Here is a 15227-nt window from a genome sequence, read left to right on the forward strand (position 1 = left end):
GAGAGTGGGCTGCAACCTAGGTGAAAGCATAGAAAGTTCCACTAGGTTTCTACAGCACGAGCAGTCCAGCAGTGGGTATAGGTCCTGGGCCATCTGGCTAAAGACAAATTGAGGACGGAAAGGAAGTGCCAGTGGGGGCAGCACAACCTCACAAGGCACTCAGTCCATCCATCCTTCTTCCTAGCCCACTTATCCAGGGCAGAGTCATGGGGTAGCTAAAGGGCACACAGTCTCTGAAAGGGAGCAGATTAAGATGGCAGAGCTATCTTGAGGGCCTGGCCCTCTAAAGACAATAGAAAGCCTGGGTGCAGAGACACAAGGCCACAGAATAGGAAGTTCTAGCTTAATCTACCTAAAGGAAATGGAAGGAAGCTAGTGACTCCCAGGATGGAGTTTAAAGCCTCCTCACCAGCAGAAGCTAATTGAGAGTAAAGTGGAGAGGAGAATGGTCAAACACTTAACTGGCGTGAGGAGGAAAGGCCAGGACCTATAAAAAGAGATGGGAAGAGAGAGAAAGATGAGAAGGGGATTTTCTATGGTACGGTGATGGGCAAGTTGCAAAGCCATCACGCTGAATAGATCTATATAATTTGGTCCAGACAAGCAGCAGATTTATTTTTTTACTTTCGTTTATTAGTATTTTGTGCTTTAAGTATTCCTCCCTTAAGTTTCTCGTGTGTGCTCTCCTCGATGTGCCATGAGATGACTTGTCAGCATTTTATGTCTTGTATCTAAACTATAATATTGATATTTCTTTCTTTCTTTCTTTCTTTCTTTCTTTCTTTCTTTCTTTCTTTCTTTCTTTCTTTCTTTCTTTCTTTCTTTCTTTCTTTCTTTCTTGTTTCATGGTTCAGAGAAAATGATAAGGAGAAGCTGGGCATCAAATTGTCCAAATCTCTGACATCTCAATGAAAGTAAAAAAGGGCAGAGAGAGAGCGGGAAGAAAGCCAACACTTTCAGCTTGACGTCTAACAACAGCTTGAGCCTGAATTGTGAAATTGCTTTCGCTGAATCTCACGGTGGCTGCCTCTAACGTAGCTCCTGAATTAGACGGATGTCTTGCGTCGGCTTATTTTTTTTTCTTTCCACTGTGCAGGAATGATGAGGCGTGCAGGATTTTAGTTAAAGGTGCTGCGCCATGTAACATTTTCTGTTGGTGGGGGGTTAAAATTGATGCGTTAGAGCTGGAACGTTGTGACGGAAATCACACCCTCAAGGACGCTTGTCGGTGCTCGCCAGAATGCAGAGACAAAAAGACAGACGCTGAGGCTTTTTTTTTCCTTTCATGCTTTCTCTTTTTCATTATTTCATTTGCCAAGTGGAATGGCAGACAGTGATGGAAAAGATAACGTGTCTAAAGAGCGGAAAAGAAGTGGTTAGAGTGGCTATGGCGTGGAAGGAGAGGTTAAAGGTCAGGATTTAATGGCTGTATTGTCAAATGCAGGAAGCCAGGAGCAATATTAATAAAGGTGCCCTGTTTTCCTTATTCTTGTTTGCAAGTGGAAAGTCGGCAGTTACATTTTTTTTCCTTTAGACTGCGCCACAGCAAGCCTCTCGATAGCAGCTGTGCTCTAATTGACTTTTTTTTTCCTTTATCAAAGGCACCCTAATCAGCAAGGCTACAGCTTGCCAGCACTAAGAGAAAAAGCAAAGTGCGTTTCCTGTAAGTGGCCGCTGGCAAATGCCGTCATCTTTGGTGGTGTGAGAAAGCACTGTGGTAGGGTGTGCTTGTTTCAGATTCTGTCCCTCATCAGTCTTCTTTTCTGTTGTATAGGCTTCGGGTACCAGGATCACAGTCTTTTTCTTAATGACATTCATAATACAATGAACACCTGGTACTGGTTTAAGAGTTCTACTGGCATCAGGCATTGATATCAAAACCTTGTCAGGTGCTGATTTAGGCTCTAGTTTAAGAGTCTGAATACCAGAAACTGAAACATCTGCCGGGTACCTACAAGATTCAAACCAGGGCCTAATAAGGCTATGAAATAAACGTGTCAGATGAAAATTTTAAACCAGTGCCTAGTTTTAACATCTCATAAAGTGTAAAGACACTGACTAAGAATATTATTACCAAAGGCCATTATTTTAAGATTTAGCAGTCTGATCCAGCACGGGTTTAAGAGTCTTATTGGCATCAGAAATGTGTTTTAGCATCTTGTCAGGTAGTGAATTAAGAACTTTCTAATGCCAGTAATACTCTTAAACTAGTGCTTAATAAGACTTTAAAACTATTACCTGATGGGTCTATGAAAGCAGTGATTTACAAGACTCCAAAGTTAGTGCCTGATATAAATAAGACTCTTAAACCAGTAATTGATGACAATAAGCTTCAAGATAGTGCCTGAAAAGCCCCTAGACCAATGCTCTATTTAAGATTCCTAAAGCAATACCTGGTTTCAAGGTGACACGTAGCTCTGATATAAGAGTCTTCTTGTCAAGAACTGTTTTAACTACCGTGTTAAGTCTTCTCAGATCAGTAAAGTCATATGTCTGATAAAGCTCAAAATCCAATGTCTGTCGCCAGTGTATGGTGTCAAAGCATCACCACACACTAGATTAAGAGTCTAGTCAGACACTGGTTGGCATCGAGCAGTGCCTTGAAATTGTTATTGAGATCAAGCACTGGCTTGTGAGTCTTATTGAAGTCAGGCCCTGGCTTTGAAAGCCTCTTTAGGCACTGCTTTCAGATTCTAATTAGGTACTAGTTATGGATCTTGCCAGACACTGATTTCAGAGTCTCACCAAGCACTGGTGTAACAGTTATTGGCATTATGCAATAGTTTCAGAGTCTCCATGGATACTTTTTCTTAGTCTTATTGACAGGAAACACTGGTTCCAGAGTTGCTGGCAACAAAGACTGGTTCTGAGTCTTGTCAAGTACTGGCTTGAGAGCTTTATTAGCATCAAGAACTGTCTACAGAGTCTGCTCAGCTAAAGATTTGTAAGACTCACTGAACACTTCATTCAGAGCATTACTGGCATCATGTACTGGTTTCAGAGTCACATCAGGCACAGGCTTTAGAGTCTTATTGGCAATAGGCATTGGCTGTCAGATACTGGCTTCACTGTACTTTTACATACTAAATTCCATCAGTAGTATTACTGTGTGTTATAGCTGCAGCAGTAACCTTGACTGTTTATTAAAAGGTGTCATGATACAGAGTCTCAGACTTGGCAAAAAGGGTGCAAGGCATCAAAAAAGAAACAAAAAATAATAATAATAACAGTCTGAGGCCTTCTCTGGCCCACCTAGAACAGATCTCACCCCAAAATCTACTGGTCATTTTTTGGCCTACACGTTCCTAAAAGGGGTTTTGGCTTCAAAGTTCAAAAGTGCCTTTAAAGTCCCAAAATATCTTACAAGTCTCTTAAGGGAGAAAAACTGTGATAAAACACTGGCTTGAAGAGACAGACATCACCTAAAGAACCTTTATAAATGATATATGTCAAATACAAAAAGCTTGAAAAAGGTTAAAAGGAGTTGCCTGAAAGGAAATCTAAGCAAACAAGTCTACAGCTAAAATGCAATAATCAGAGCAAAAAAAAAAAAGACCAAAAAATCAGTATATGCAACACAAAAAAACAAAACTTACAAATGACGCCTGCAAACCTCAGTGCATCACTCCTGAGATCCTCTTTATTGGCTCTTTAATAGCCAGAGCGTGGTGTGAAGAGTTATGAATTCAGGGTGGCCCCATCTCTTGGAGAACCACCCAGAGAACACAAGGAATAGATTATATCTAAAGAAATAGTGTACAATTAATGAAAAGTAATAACATGAAGACATGAACAGTAATAATTCAAGTTAAACAAAAACCACAGTAAAATATAAAATAAACATTCTGCCAATGAGTAAAACCTTGGTAAACATAACACAAAATATCTGGATGAGATTTTGCAGTAACTTAGCTCTTAGTCGACCAAGTGAACTTGCTGGACTGAATGACCTGTTGTCGTTTTTCATATTAATTTTGTTCTTAAATTTTCTCTGGTTCTGTCCTAAACTGTTATGGAGTTACTGATAAATACATGTGTAGAAGAATAGCAGATAAAAAATAAAATTAAGAGATAAAAATAAAGGTAATAGGAGCAGACTGACCTGACTTGGCAGGAAACAGATAGCTCATTTTTAAGTCGAACCAGGAGATGCATGCAAAAGATAAAACAAAAGAAATAAAATATAAATAAAGTGACTGAAACCCACCAGAGGCAAGAATCACAGTCAAAAATCAGTCAAGAAGTCAACAACCAGGCACAGCATGAATATCAATAACAAAGAGAGAATTTCTTTTATAATTTAAAGGATTTATTTGCAGGTCAGAAAAAGCTTGGTGCAAATGATGACCTTTCATCCTGGTGTGCTGACAAACTGAAGGTCACAACGTGGGAGACTGCACCCCAAGAAACACGGGATACGACTCTAATGATTGTTATGTACAATGGCGTCTAATATAGAAAAAGGCCATAAGACCCTAATATTCGACCCTAATGATGACAAAGGCAATAATATTAGTCAAAAGATCGGGCCGGGGTCTAGAAAATGTGAAAGGCAGACAGAACTGATTTGTCTGATTAAAGCCAGAATCTCAAACCCAAAATCCTAGTCTATATATATTCATCTATCCATTATCCAACCTGCTATATCCTAACTACAGGGTCACGGGGGTCTGCTGGAGCCAATCCCAGCCAACATAGGGCACAAGGCAGGAAACAAACCCCAGGCAGGGCGCCAGCCCACCACAGGGCACACACACACAAACACCCACACCAAGCACACACTAGGGACAATTTAGAATCACCAATGCACCTCACCTGCATGTCTTTGAACTGTGGGAGGAAACTGGAGTACCCAGAGGAAACCCACACAGACACAGGGAAAACATGCAAACTCCACACAGGGAGGACCCGGGAAGCAAAACCGGGTCTCCTAACTGCGAGGCAGCAGCGCTACCGTGACGCCCAGTCTATTTATATGTTGCAAAAATCCTAACTTGAGCTCAAAATCTTTAATCTTCATACTAGCTACTGTAAAAGTAGTTGTCAAAAAATACAACAGCTTGGATGTGTGAAGCTGTGTGCAGCCATCTTAAATTGGCAGTTAGGGTACTTGTGAACTTCTTACAGTGTTCTAAGTTGGCATTCAGTGAAGAACACTACACAAAAATAAACTGAATTGAATTGAATTGATGATATAACATGGCTTGTGACTGGCAACTAGCCTAGCAATAATAAACAACATTACCATGGCCATGCAAAGACCACGCCACAAATAAAAAACAAAAATGGTCTTTTTAGAAGAACTAGACTGAATACATTAACAGTCTTATTATGATTAGCTACATAGTTCACAAGCTAATAGGTTATTGGATTCAAAGTCTTGTTGATATCAAGTAGGGGTTTCAGAGCCTTACTAGAGCCAGTGTATCACTATATTAGTTATTGTTTTGTTGCTGTTTTTTGCCACCCTGGATTACTCAGTTAATGGTGTAAGTGACAGAGAACTCATCTAAAGAGGGAAAATAAATAGCAAGGAATAGTAACAAAAGAAGGCACTGTAATTAAATACCTGCACTTGTACAATTTTGATTCTCAGTAGGTTGTCCTTTATGTACAGAATTTACAATATGCCTCCAAAGAAACTGCAGGAGATTCCTGCACAGAGCAACTGCAAACCTGTCATTTGTGCATTAACAGGGAAAAGATGATGCTTGGCAGGTCCTCCACAGAACATGCCTGCTTCTAAGAGCCCAGTCCATGCAGTGAGACAGACGCTCCAACTCAGTCTAAGAGAAACGGTTCAGTCATTTGTATTGGCAACAAGACATCTGCAAGAGCAGCACTCAAGAGAGGCAATGGCAATGTTGATTTTATTTGTGAGTATAATGAGAAAAGACAATTTTTTTCTTCTGTTTACTTCTAACAGAGAATCATTGGCTTAGCTACTGGTCATTTTATAAATATATGCGTTTGTTTCTATCCCACTCAATCTATGTCTAAACCCTGTTGACAGTAAATGCATAAAACCTCAGTTCTTAACCTCCCGGGTCTACCATCTGGTGGATTCAATCTACACAGGTACATTTTTTCATATTGCCTGTAATATTAATCAATAAGAAATCAAAATAAATTTCTTAACCAAAGCAGTTTATCGGCTAAGTTTCAAAATTACATTTTTTCAATGGAGAAGTATGGACAGCAATCAAGTGTGTAGCCTTTCTCTCGGGGGAATTCAAGATGCTCATTTTAAAATCACATACTCTCATTTACAGCATCAAAATTGTGAGGCCTTATGTGGCGCTGAGAAACTCACCTACCTTGCTTTCTTTTAAAAGAATGCTATGTAAAAAAATGTGCAATACCCCAATCGTGTAAATTGCCTTGGAGTAAAGCGTCTTTCAGATATTCAATTATACAAAAAATTAATAAAATATTTCTCAAGTTACCCATGTACAGATTTGTATTTTAGTGGCATAGGTGTCACATTCATGCTACATAGGTAATTTATTGCATCAGTGTTTAATTATTTTGTATATGCAGAGCAAACTTATAAAAACTCAGTTTAAGCAGAACAGGCAACGTGTTTGCTGGGAGCAAGTAGGTGGCAATGCAATAAAAGGTGTCTTTAGTGTGGTAGTGGAGGGTGGTGGTCATATAGGCTTCTTCACAATGATTTAGAATGAGACGCAGTGAATTAAAGATCCATGCAACCATAAAAATAACAGATTCAGAGACATACTCAAAAATGCACGGACAACCCCATGCAAGCACAAGCAAGACACATACACTACCACTCAAACGTTTGGAGACATCCAGAAATTGTTGTGTTTCTGACTGAAACCTCTTTTATCAAGATAACATTAAACCAGTTTAAAGATATAGACACGACATTACTAGTGTTTCTAAAAGATATCACTGCTTGAAAAGACCAAATTTTAAATTTATTGTTCACATATAACTGCAAAGCCCCATTGTCAGCATGCATTACTTCATTGCTCTAATGGTCAACGTCCTTAGATTATCCCTAATTAGTCTTGCTTAAATGCAAATTGGTTATTAGAGAAACCTTTGTAATTGCATTAGCACCCCTGAAATCTGTTGTTCTGTTCAGTAAAGCAATTAAATTGTTTTTCCTTAGGTTGCAAGATACTGGCATTCCTAAAGTTTAGTTCTGGGTTCAAAAATGGTCAAAATGAAACAGCTTTCTCCACAAACATGTCAGTCTATTGTTATTGCCAAGGATCTGTCTATTTCATACAAAGGTGTCTTTTTACTGTCTTGAGAGTAATTGGCAAACCGGATCTAACCAGGACAGAAAAAGAAGGGGAAGGCCCTGATGCTCAACTGTACAAGAGGACAAGGACATCAGAGTGCTTAGTTTGATAAACAAACTACTTTAAGTTTCTCCATAGGCTTTTTCCTAAAATAAATGTTGAATACTAGTGTCATCTACAACATTGAAAAGATGACCCTGGGATGCTGGCTTTAGAGGCAGAGTTTTAATGAAAAAGCTGTATTTGAAATTGACAGATAAAAAGAAAAAGTTAAAATCGGCAAAAGAATACAGACATTGGTTTCAGTGTTGCTAATGCAATTACAAAGGGTTCTCTAATAATCAATAAGCTTTTAAGGATGACTAATTAAGGATAAGCTATGAGAATTGACCATTAGGCCACTGAAGGAATGGCTGCTGAAAATGAGGTTTTGCAGTCATATATGAATAATCTCACTATTATAAAAAAAAAAAATCTTGGAAGGAGACGAGATGTGATTTTCTCAGAGAGACTTTTGAACACTAGAGTATGTTGACCTCTAAATACAGATGCACATGCATTAGGAATAGGCCGATATTTGCACCTATGCCGGAATATTGTCAAATTTGCCGTATTGGCATTAAAGGAATCAAGATGTAAAAGGCAGATGAAGAGAAAACACTTTTGAATATCCCTGTAAAGCAAAAGCAAAAATTCAGCAAATGAATTCTTGAATGACTCTAGCACTGGCTGGAGTCTGTCCTTGCCTTTGGCCTTGTTGTGGCGAGGCTGTGGGAAGGTGCCCAGCCCCACTCATCCAGTTGCCACTGTCCCCACCACAGCCCTATGTCTAGGCTGTGACTCTGCCATCACTTTGCCTCCCTGTTTCTTTCCACTTCCTGCCCATCCATACCTGAATGCCCGGCTACTGCCATTTTAGGGTCCTTGGAGTACCTGTACTATGGTGCCTCTCTTATGTGGGAAAACTCAAACTCATTGAGTTGTTGAAGAGAAGCTGCAGCTTATTGCTCCTTCCATACAGTGCTGCACTGCTTCGACTGCAGGGTAGGCTCAGCCACCTTCATAGGTAGATACTGATTATTCTTTCCTGCAGCTCCACAATTGTCAAGGGTGGCTTGTATACTAATGGAAGTCACAGAATTTGAGGTAGGATACCATATTGATAGGTCCAGGCTTTGAACCTGCCATGTAAACCTGACTTGTCCACCATGTTATGCCAGCACTTGAGGTCCTTGGTAGTTGCTTAGATGGCAGCTGCAACCCTGAGGCTACAGTTGAAGTCCTTCCCCAGGCTCTTCACTGGCTTCTCAGTGATGGATGGGATTGCAGTGACATCCAAGGTAAAATGAACGTTGTCCACCATTTTACCCTTCCAAAACACCAGGGACCTGAATTTGGTTGGTTTAAAGCTCATTCTTGCCCAGGGTATGAGCTGTTCCAAGCCATATAGGATCCACCTGCTGCCTGGACTGCTGATATTGTGCTGACAGTGAGGTCATCCATAAAGACTCTGATCAGGAGCTTCTGGATGCCAGACTTGATCAGCAGGACTCTGCACTCTGCCTTTGGCTGCCTTGATAATCATTGTCATGACAAGAGCAAAGAGGATAACGAAATCGTGCACCCAGTTATTATCGTAGCACCAGGGGTGACTCTTAGTCTGAAGTTGCCATGGTAGTTCATGATGAGGTCCTTGACCTTTCTGAGAATATGGTGTTGGTCCAGTGTAATCTTCACCAGTATGTGGTGTATTGGCCCATTAGTACTGGTGAAATCAAGCTAACGCATGACCAGGTCTCCCTTCCCCATGTGCACCTCTCTGATCAGCTGGGTGGCTACTCTGGTGTATTGCACGCACCCCGCCCCACCAGGAATTCTACTCTCCTGCACTGAAATATCAATGAATATATATTTTATGTAAGTTAAAGCTAGCAATATGGTGAACAACAGCAATGTCAATAAATAAAAAAAATGAAGGGACTTGAATTGAATATAGCCTTCAATGAAGAACAGAGAGGAAATAACATCAAATAATTAACCCTGGAAACTAATTTATTAATATTGTTAACTTTAGTTGCTACATTCACCCAGTATTACTTACAAATCATATATGTACAGTTGTTTACATTTCCATATTTCTACAAAGGTAACCCTATAAGTTAAGTACATGAAAGAAGCCAATAATGGGGGTCAAAAATTACAATTTTTTGTTTATAGTCTTAACATCTGAGGCACTTGACCTCAGTGTTGGAAAAAAATATAGAGGCTTTCCATTATGAACACAAACCCAAGGTTACTTTACTGATAATGTAAAATGCCTTCCTCTGTCTGCAAAGTAAGCATTGACTCAATCAGCGTCACACTGTGACTCAACCATGTAGTTTACAGACCAAAGCTTTAATCCCTTGGGGTAAGACAAAAAAATGCTAAACATTATTAGCTTGATTTGATGACAGTGTTGATAGCTTTAAAAATTATGTGCCATTTATTTACATATGTGTACTAACATAGTGTGGGAGGGTAGGAGTAGAACAGGCGTCCCGGCCAGAAAGAAGGACAGTTTCTTACCCGGACGGGAGGCCAGAGTTGAATGACAGATGAAGTGGCTGGTGAGACAGGAAAATAACTTTGGGTCCGGCCAGAGTGATATAATGGACAGATTGAGAAAAACAAAGGATTTGGAGTGGTTCCATTCCCCATATGCCAGTTGGCAGTGATCCTCATATGGGAACCCAGTCGGGACACCTGCAGGGGTACGTGGGGGATGGAGTTCAGAAGTGCAGCCCTGTCATGCTCCTTTGTGGATGGAGAGAGCGGAGGACTTCCCTACTTTCTCCAAGGCCCTGAGGTGCTCCCAGGAAGCTACAGCATGACACCGGAAGTATTCCTGGATCCGGCTTAAAAAGGAGCCCGCTACCTCATATGGACGAGTTGGGAGGCAACTGGCAACACACCATAGAGGAGAGAAGGAGGAAGAATTAGTGTTTTTTTTTTTGTCATTTATTGTGTAATTGTGCCATATTACTGGAAAGAGGTCTGGAAAGGAGGCTTGGAATAAATAAATACCTTTTGTTTTATTCATATAAAGTAAAGTGTTATACTGTGTCTTGGGTTTGGGACTCTCTGGTGACTCCTGGTGGCCTCAATAGAAAAACAGAATGTCTTTTTTAGTTATTCTAAGATAGATAGATAGATAGATAGATAGATAGATAGATAGATAGATAGATAGATAGATAGATAGATAGATAGATAGATAGATAGATAGATAGATAGATAGATAGATAGATAGATAGATAGATAGATAGATAGATAGATAGATAACCTAAACTGCATATCTTTGAGATAACCAGAGTACCCAGGGGAAAGGGACAGCAAGAAGATGCAAACTTCACAGATAAGATTCAAACCCAAGATGCTGGATCAGTGAGGTATCAGCACTACTCACTGGGTCACCATGATACCCTCACAATTTTCCCACTCACCAGGCTATTAGGCTCAAGACTGGAACCAAATCTGCGCAAGATACCTAACTGTAACAGGACCCACATTTGCATTTTACTCATTCAAAAGGCCAATGTAGATGTTTAAGTTAACCTAACATGCATATTTTAGGACTGTGGAAGATAAATGTGAGTACCCAAGGGAAGATTAAATATATTCTCTTAAAATGAGTGTATAATTATTACAGAGAGTTAAAAATAAGTTAGAAAAGTTAGCCTGTTTAGTTACGGTACCTAGTATGTGCAGGATAACAGTAAATAAACCAACAGGCTCTTGCTGATGAAAGCAATTGGAAGCAGCCATTAGGACAGAATTGCAACATTTTGTAAATTAGTACTCTGCAAAATCACAAAATGCAGATCAGCTTTTCAAACCTAAGGTATCATGACTGTTGTTGTGTAGTACCTGACAGAGAGCCTTTCAAGAAAATGATGCTGAAAGCTGTGATCTCTTCCAGGTGTATAACTCACACACAGGCACACAACCCTAGGTGCCTCATTTTTCATGTGCACATAACACACTTTGTGCATAAAAGTTACCAAGATAAGAAGAATGACCATTGCTAGGGGTAAGTCAAAGATTTGAGGGCACTGAATGGGGAGAAATTCTACTGAGGAAACGTTAAGTGATGGAATCAGTGGTAAAGGGGCAAGGCAAAGCATTCTGTAAAAACAATTCCCAATTTATATAAAGTTACATCCAGTTTAAGACTAAAATATTAAAAGAGGACAAACCTACTTGTCTACTTGAGGTGCATCCTCCCTCTTCACCTGTGTTAGTTACTTAAATGAATTTCAGAAGGAAGGCAAAAGTTTTATTTCCAAGTTCACTTCAGGGGAATTTGTGCTGTAACTGCTGGAAAACTCATATTGTGCCAATGAACCCCAGTAATGCTGGCCACATTTTTCTATGACTCTGCCCAGTTGTGCTTGTTCTTCCCTACTGAAATTTGCTACAGGTTGTTTTGCTCACAAGGCAATTACCTTTGAAAAGTTTGGGGAGGCAGGTGGAGTGTCCTGCATGTTTCTACATGCTGTTGGCACCACTACCATTCTCCACAGCTGATTTCCAACTGTGATTGAAAAGCAGTTGAGCTCTATCTGTTCTTTTTCAAAAGGAAGAAAGGGAAAACAAGGCTGATAGTGACAACACACCGAGAGGTAAATTGGGTAAGACATCTTATTCAGGGACAGTGACCTGGGGAGGTTGGGGCATCAACATAAAGCAGAATATCATAAAACTAAGATGATATCATTTGTGTGTAAAGCTGCCAGGATGGTCTCCAGCCTGCATCCGTGAATTAAATTAAGAAGGTTTGAGAATATTATGTTATGTTGTATTAAAGAAAAACAACTACTTCTGTCTATACAGTTGCCTAAATAATCTTTTTGTTTCTTATTCTCACTCAGACTGGTGCCCCCTGTGTGTTCCTTCAGTCAGGTTTTTTGTCCACTCCTCAATCAATATATGAACTAGTGGTTATGGTTCAACACTTAATGCCTGTGGATCACCTTCTCCACGTCACACCCTCAACCTTACCATCCTCTCTGCGTGGAAATTAGCAATTGACTTTGCCCACCAACAAATTTCTGACTCCTGCTTTAGAACTGCTTTCCCTGCTCTCGGATATGAAGACTGACTCACTGATGACCTCCACTGGAAAGATCCCAGAATTTTTTGTAAGTACACAGCTTCTGAGAGTATGATGTGTGCCACCACTTCCACTCCTCTAAGCCTTAACATTACAACCTGATGAGGAGTTATGGTCTACTTATAAGTGGGCAGCTGAATAAGGATTCCCATATCACTCTGCAGTCCAGTTTGAGTTAAATGGCCTGCAGAATGAGATTGGGGGCAGTTAAAGTGAGGTTGAGGATTTTTTTTCAGCTCTATAGTTATGATCAGCTGCATACGGCCCTGGGGTCACCATTTGGTAATTAGTTGATGAAGGTAATAAGAATCTCTTGTCCAGTGGCTGCATTTTCACTAAGATTCTTCTCATGTAGTGAAGGCAGGTCAGGCTGCAGGGCTGTTTTTGTCTAGTGCATTTTTGTTTGGGTTGCAAATCGCCTTTCCTTTGCAGCCCAGAGGTAAAAAAGATGAGTTTGTAGTCTGGAAATTTTTAGTCGCTGTCAGTAACCTGGTACACTGCGACACCACCATCGAATAAAAATTGTAGCCCTTATGCCCATTTCCCCTTCCCATCAAAGAATGAGTACCCTAGCCGTGCAAGGCATTGACTACCTGGCTACTTTGCCAGGACCTCTCACCGTGAAGGATGCCCTCTGCTGAGGCTAATGTTTACATTTTGGGAAGGTGAGGAGGTTTAATTTAGACATTCCCTGTATCTTGTATTTTGATGTTGTTTAAATCCTCTCTCTAGAAATAAATTACAATTGAGAACTGTCCTCAACCCTCCTCATTGACTCTAGAGTCTGGCCTTTGCGCTCTACATCTAACCCCTGACTGCCCACGCTGGCACCAGAGCTGCTCAGTGCCTTTGCAGGTGCACAATTCCAACAGGCCTGGTTTGAGAGGGAAGGTAGTCGACGCTGTGAATTATGCCAAAAATAGTCATCCGAAATCATCTTGTGCTCACAAACCCCCACCCCCTTAAGCAACATATCCTTTAAGTAAAAACACCCTGCCCACTCCACCCAGAGCTGGCATAGATGCTCAAGCATGCAGCACTTCGGGAATGCCCTCACCTGCCTTAACTCTGCCAGGAGAGAAAGGGTGCACTATGTAGTTTCTTACCTCTCAGTAGAGACGGGGGGTGGAGGAGGCACAGCTTCCATAAGGGTTCCAGAGTCTCCTGTCCAAAATGGAGTCCCTTGTTTCCCCTGTGCTGTGCTCAGCGCCTGGCACACTCTCTTTCTCGCTCGCTCTCTCTCTTGCGCACGCACTCTTTGCTATGTTATGTCTCTCTCTCTCTCTCTCTCTCTCTCTCTCTCTCGCTCGCTCGCTTGCTCGCTCACACACGCACACCAAACCAGGCAAGCACTGACATCATCTGCTGCAAGCATTGCTCAGCCAAAGTTTACTCGGAAGCACTGTGGTGAAGTGGTGTGGGGGTGGTGATAGGTAGTGATGGATAGTCCCAACAAGCTCCCCCTGCAAGTTTACCCCTCAAATATGCAGACACACATAAACAACATCGTCAATAATACAGTGCTGCCGGCAAACTGGCATCCAGTAAGGCTGTATGCCAGGGAAGGCCTAAGTACTAGTGGCTTTGGGCCTTTACCCATCTGACATAGTTGAGGACACTCAACCCACCACCAAAACAAACATTTTTAAGCTTACTGGGGAAGGGAATTTCATTTTCACCAGAAGAGAGAAGGCAAAAATAGCCCTGAGAACAAGTTTGTAGTTCTTGCTTATAGTGTAGCCATAGTGCTAGCATGGCTGTTTCATCCTTTAGCTTTAATGGTCATGCTGTTTAACTCCTTATTCACCAGTTTAAAGGACATTTCTGTCATCTTCCTTTCTAGCAATCTATAGAACTGTTTGCTTCTTCGTGAATCAAATGATCTTTGGTACCCCCACCAACACACACTTTTATAATGACAGGCTTTTCATTTTACACTAATATTCCCACAACAGCATCCTATCATTTCTCAGTTCCTCCTGCCACTTCCATTCGGATAACAGAATGTCACTCTAATAGCCCATAGACATCTCTTATGAGGTCAAGCAACAGAATCCCTGCAACATTTGAACTTGAACTTTATTGCCAGACAACTTAGTTGCTAGGAATTTATGCCAGTGTTACATCCATACACATAAAAAGGAAAATGATGATAATAATTCTTGACATTTATATAGGGCTTTTATCACTACTCAATAAAATTAAATAACATGTAACACCGTCACAACATTATATACAGTAGTGGTGAAAAATATATTGCACAAAACACAAATATATAAGACAATATAGTAAAACAGAATGGCATTCCTGCCAGTAATATACTGAGCAAGTCCTTATAATATAAATGGAAAATAAAAAAGACATAATTTAGTTTGGATAGAGGAGTTTAGAAATCAGAAAAAGATGGAGATGGACCAGAAACTGCTTTTAACCATAGTGACTACATTATAAAAGAATCTGTCTCTATCTCTAGTACTTCTTGCATTTACACACTGGTAACATGTTTTCGATTGTAATAACCGAAAGAGATGGTTGCCTGAGTGAGTGTAGTCTTGGATTGTACTTCTGGTATGTTTCATGACCCGTGATGTATGCAGGAGTTCAATATTAGGCCTGCAATCTTTTCTGCTGTCTGAATAACATGCAGAATGTTATGTTTTGAGTGGTGAAAGTGAGAATGTCTCAATAACCGCACGATAGATCAATACCAGCACTGAGAAAAATAACATATACTGATGAGCTTTTTAAATAAGAGCAGGTGTATTTTTATCCCAGTTAAGACTGTGAGTGATAATTGTGTT

The 15227-nt window shown here is 40.5% G+C and overlaps 1 protein-coding gene across 2 annotated transcripts in view; it reads right to left on the reverse strand.

Annotated features, from left to right (window-relative positions):
* zbtb4 (zinc finger and BTB domain containing 4) overlaps positions 1-14051 on the reverse strand; it is a 153465-nt gene extending 139414 nt beyond the window's left edge. For both annotated transcript variants that reach the window (XM_028798371.2, XM_051925655.1), the window contains exon 1: positions 13533-14051. The gene's annotated coding sequence lies outside the window, so the exon portion shown is untranslated. The remainder of the gene's footprint in view (positions 1-13532) is intronic.
* Positions 14052-15227: the final 1176 nt, after the last annotated feature.

The sequence above is a fragment of the Erpetoichthys calabaricus genome, chromosome 3 (assembly GCF_900747795.2).
Source record: "Erpetoichthys calabaricus chromosome 3, fErpCal1.3, whole genome shotgun sequence".
Classification (NCBI taxonomy): Eukaryota; Metazoa; Chordata; class Cladistia; order Polypteriformes; family Polypteridae; genus Erpetoichthys; species Erpetoichthys calabaricus.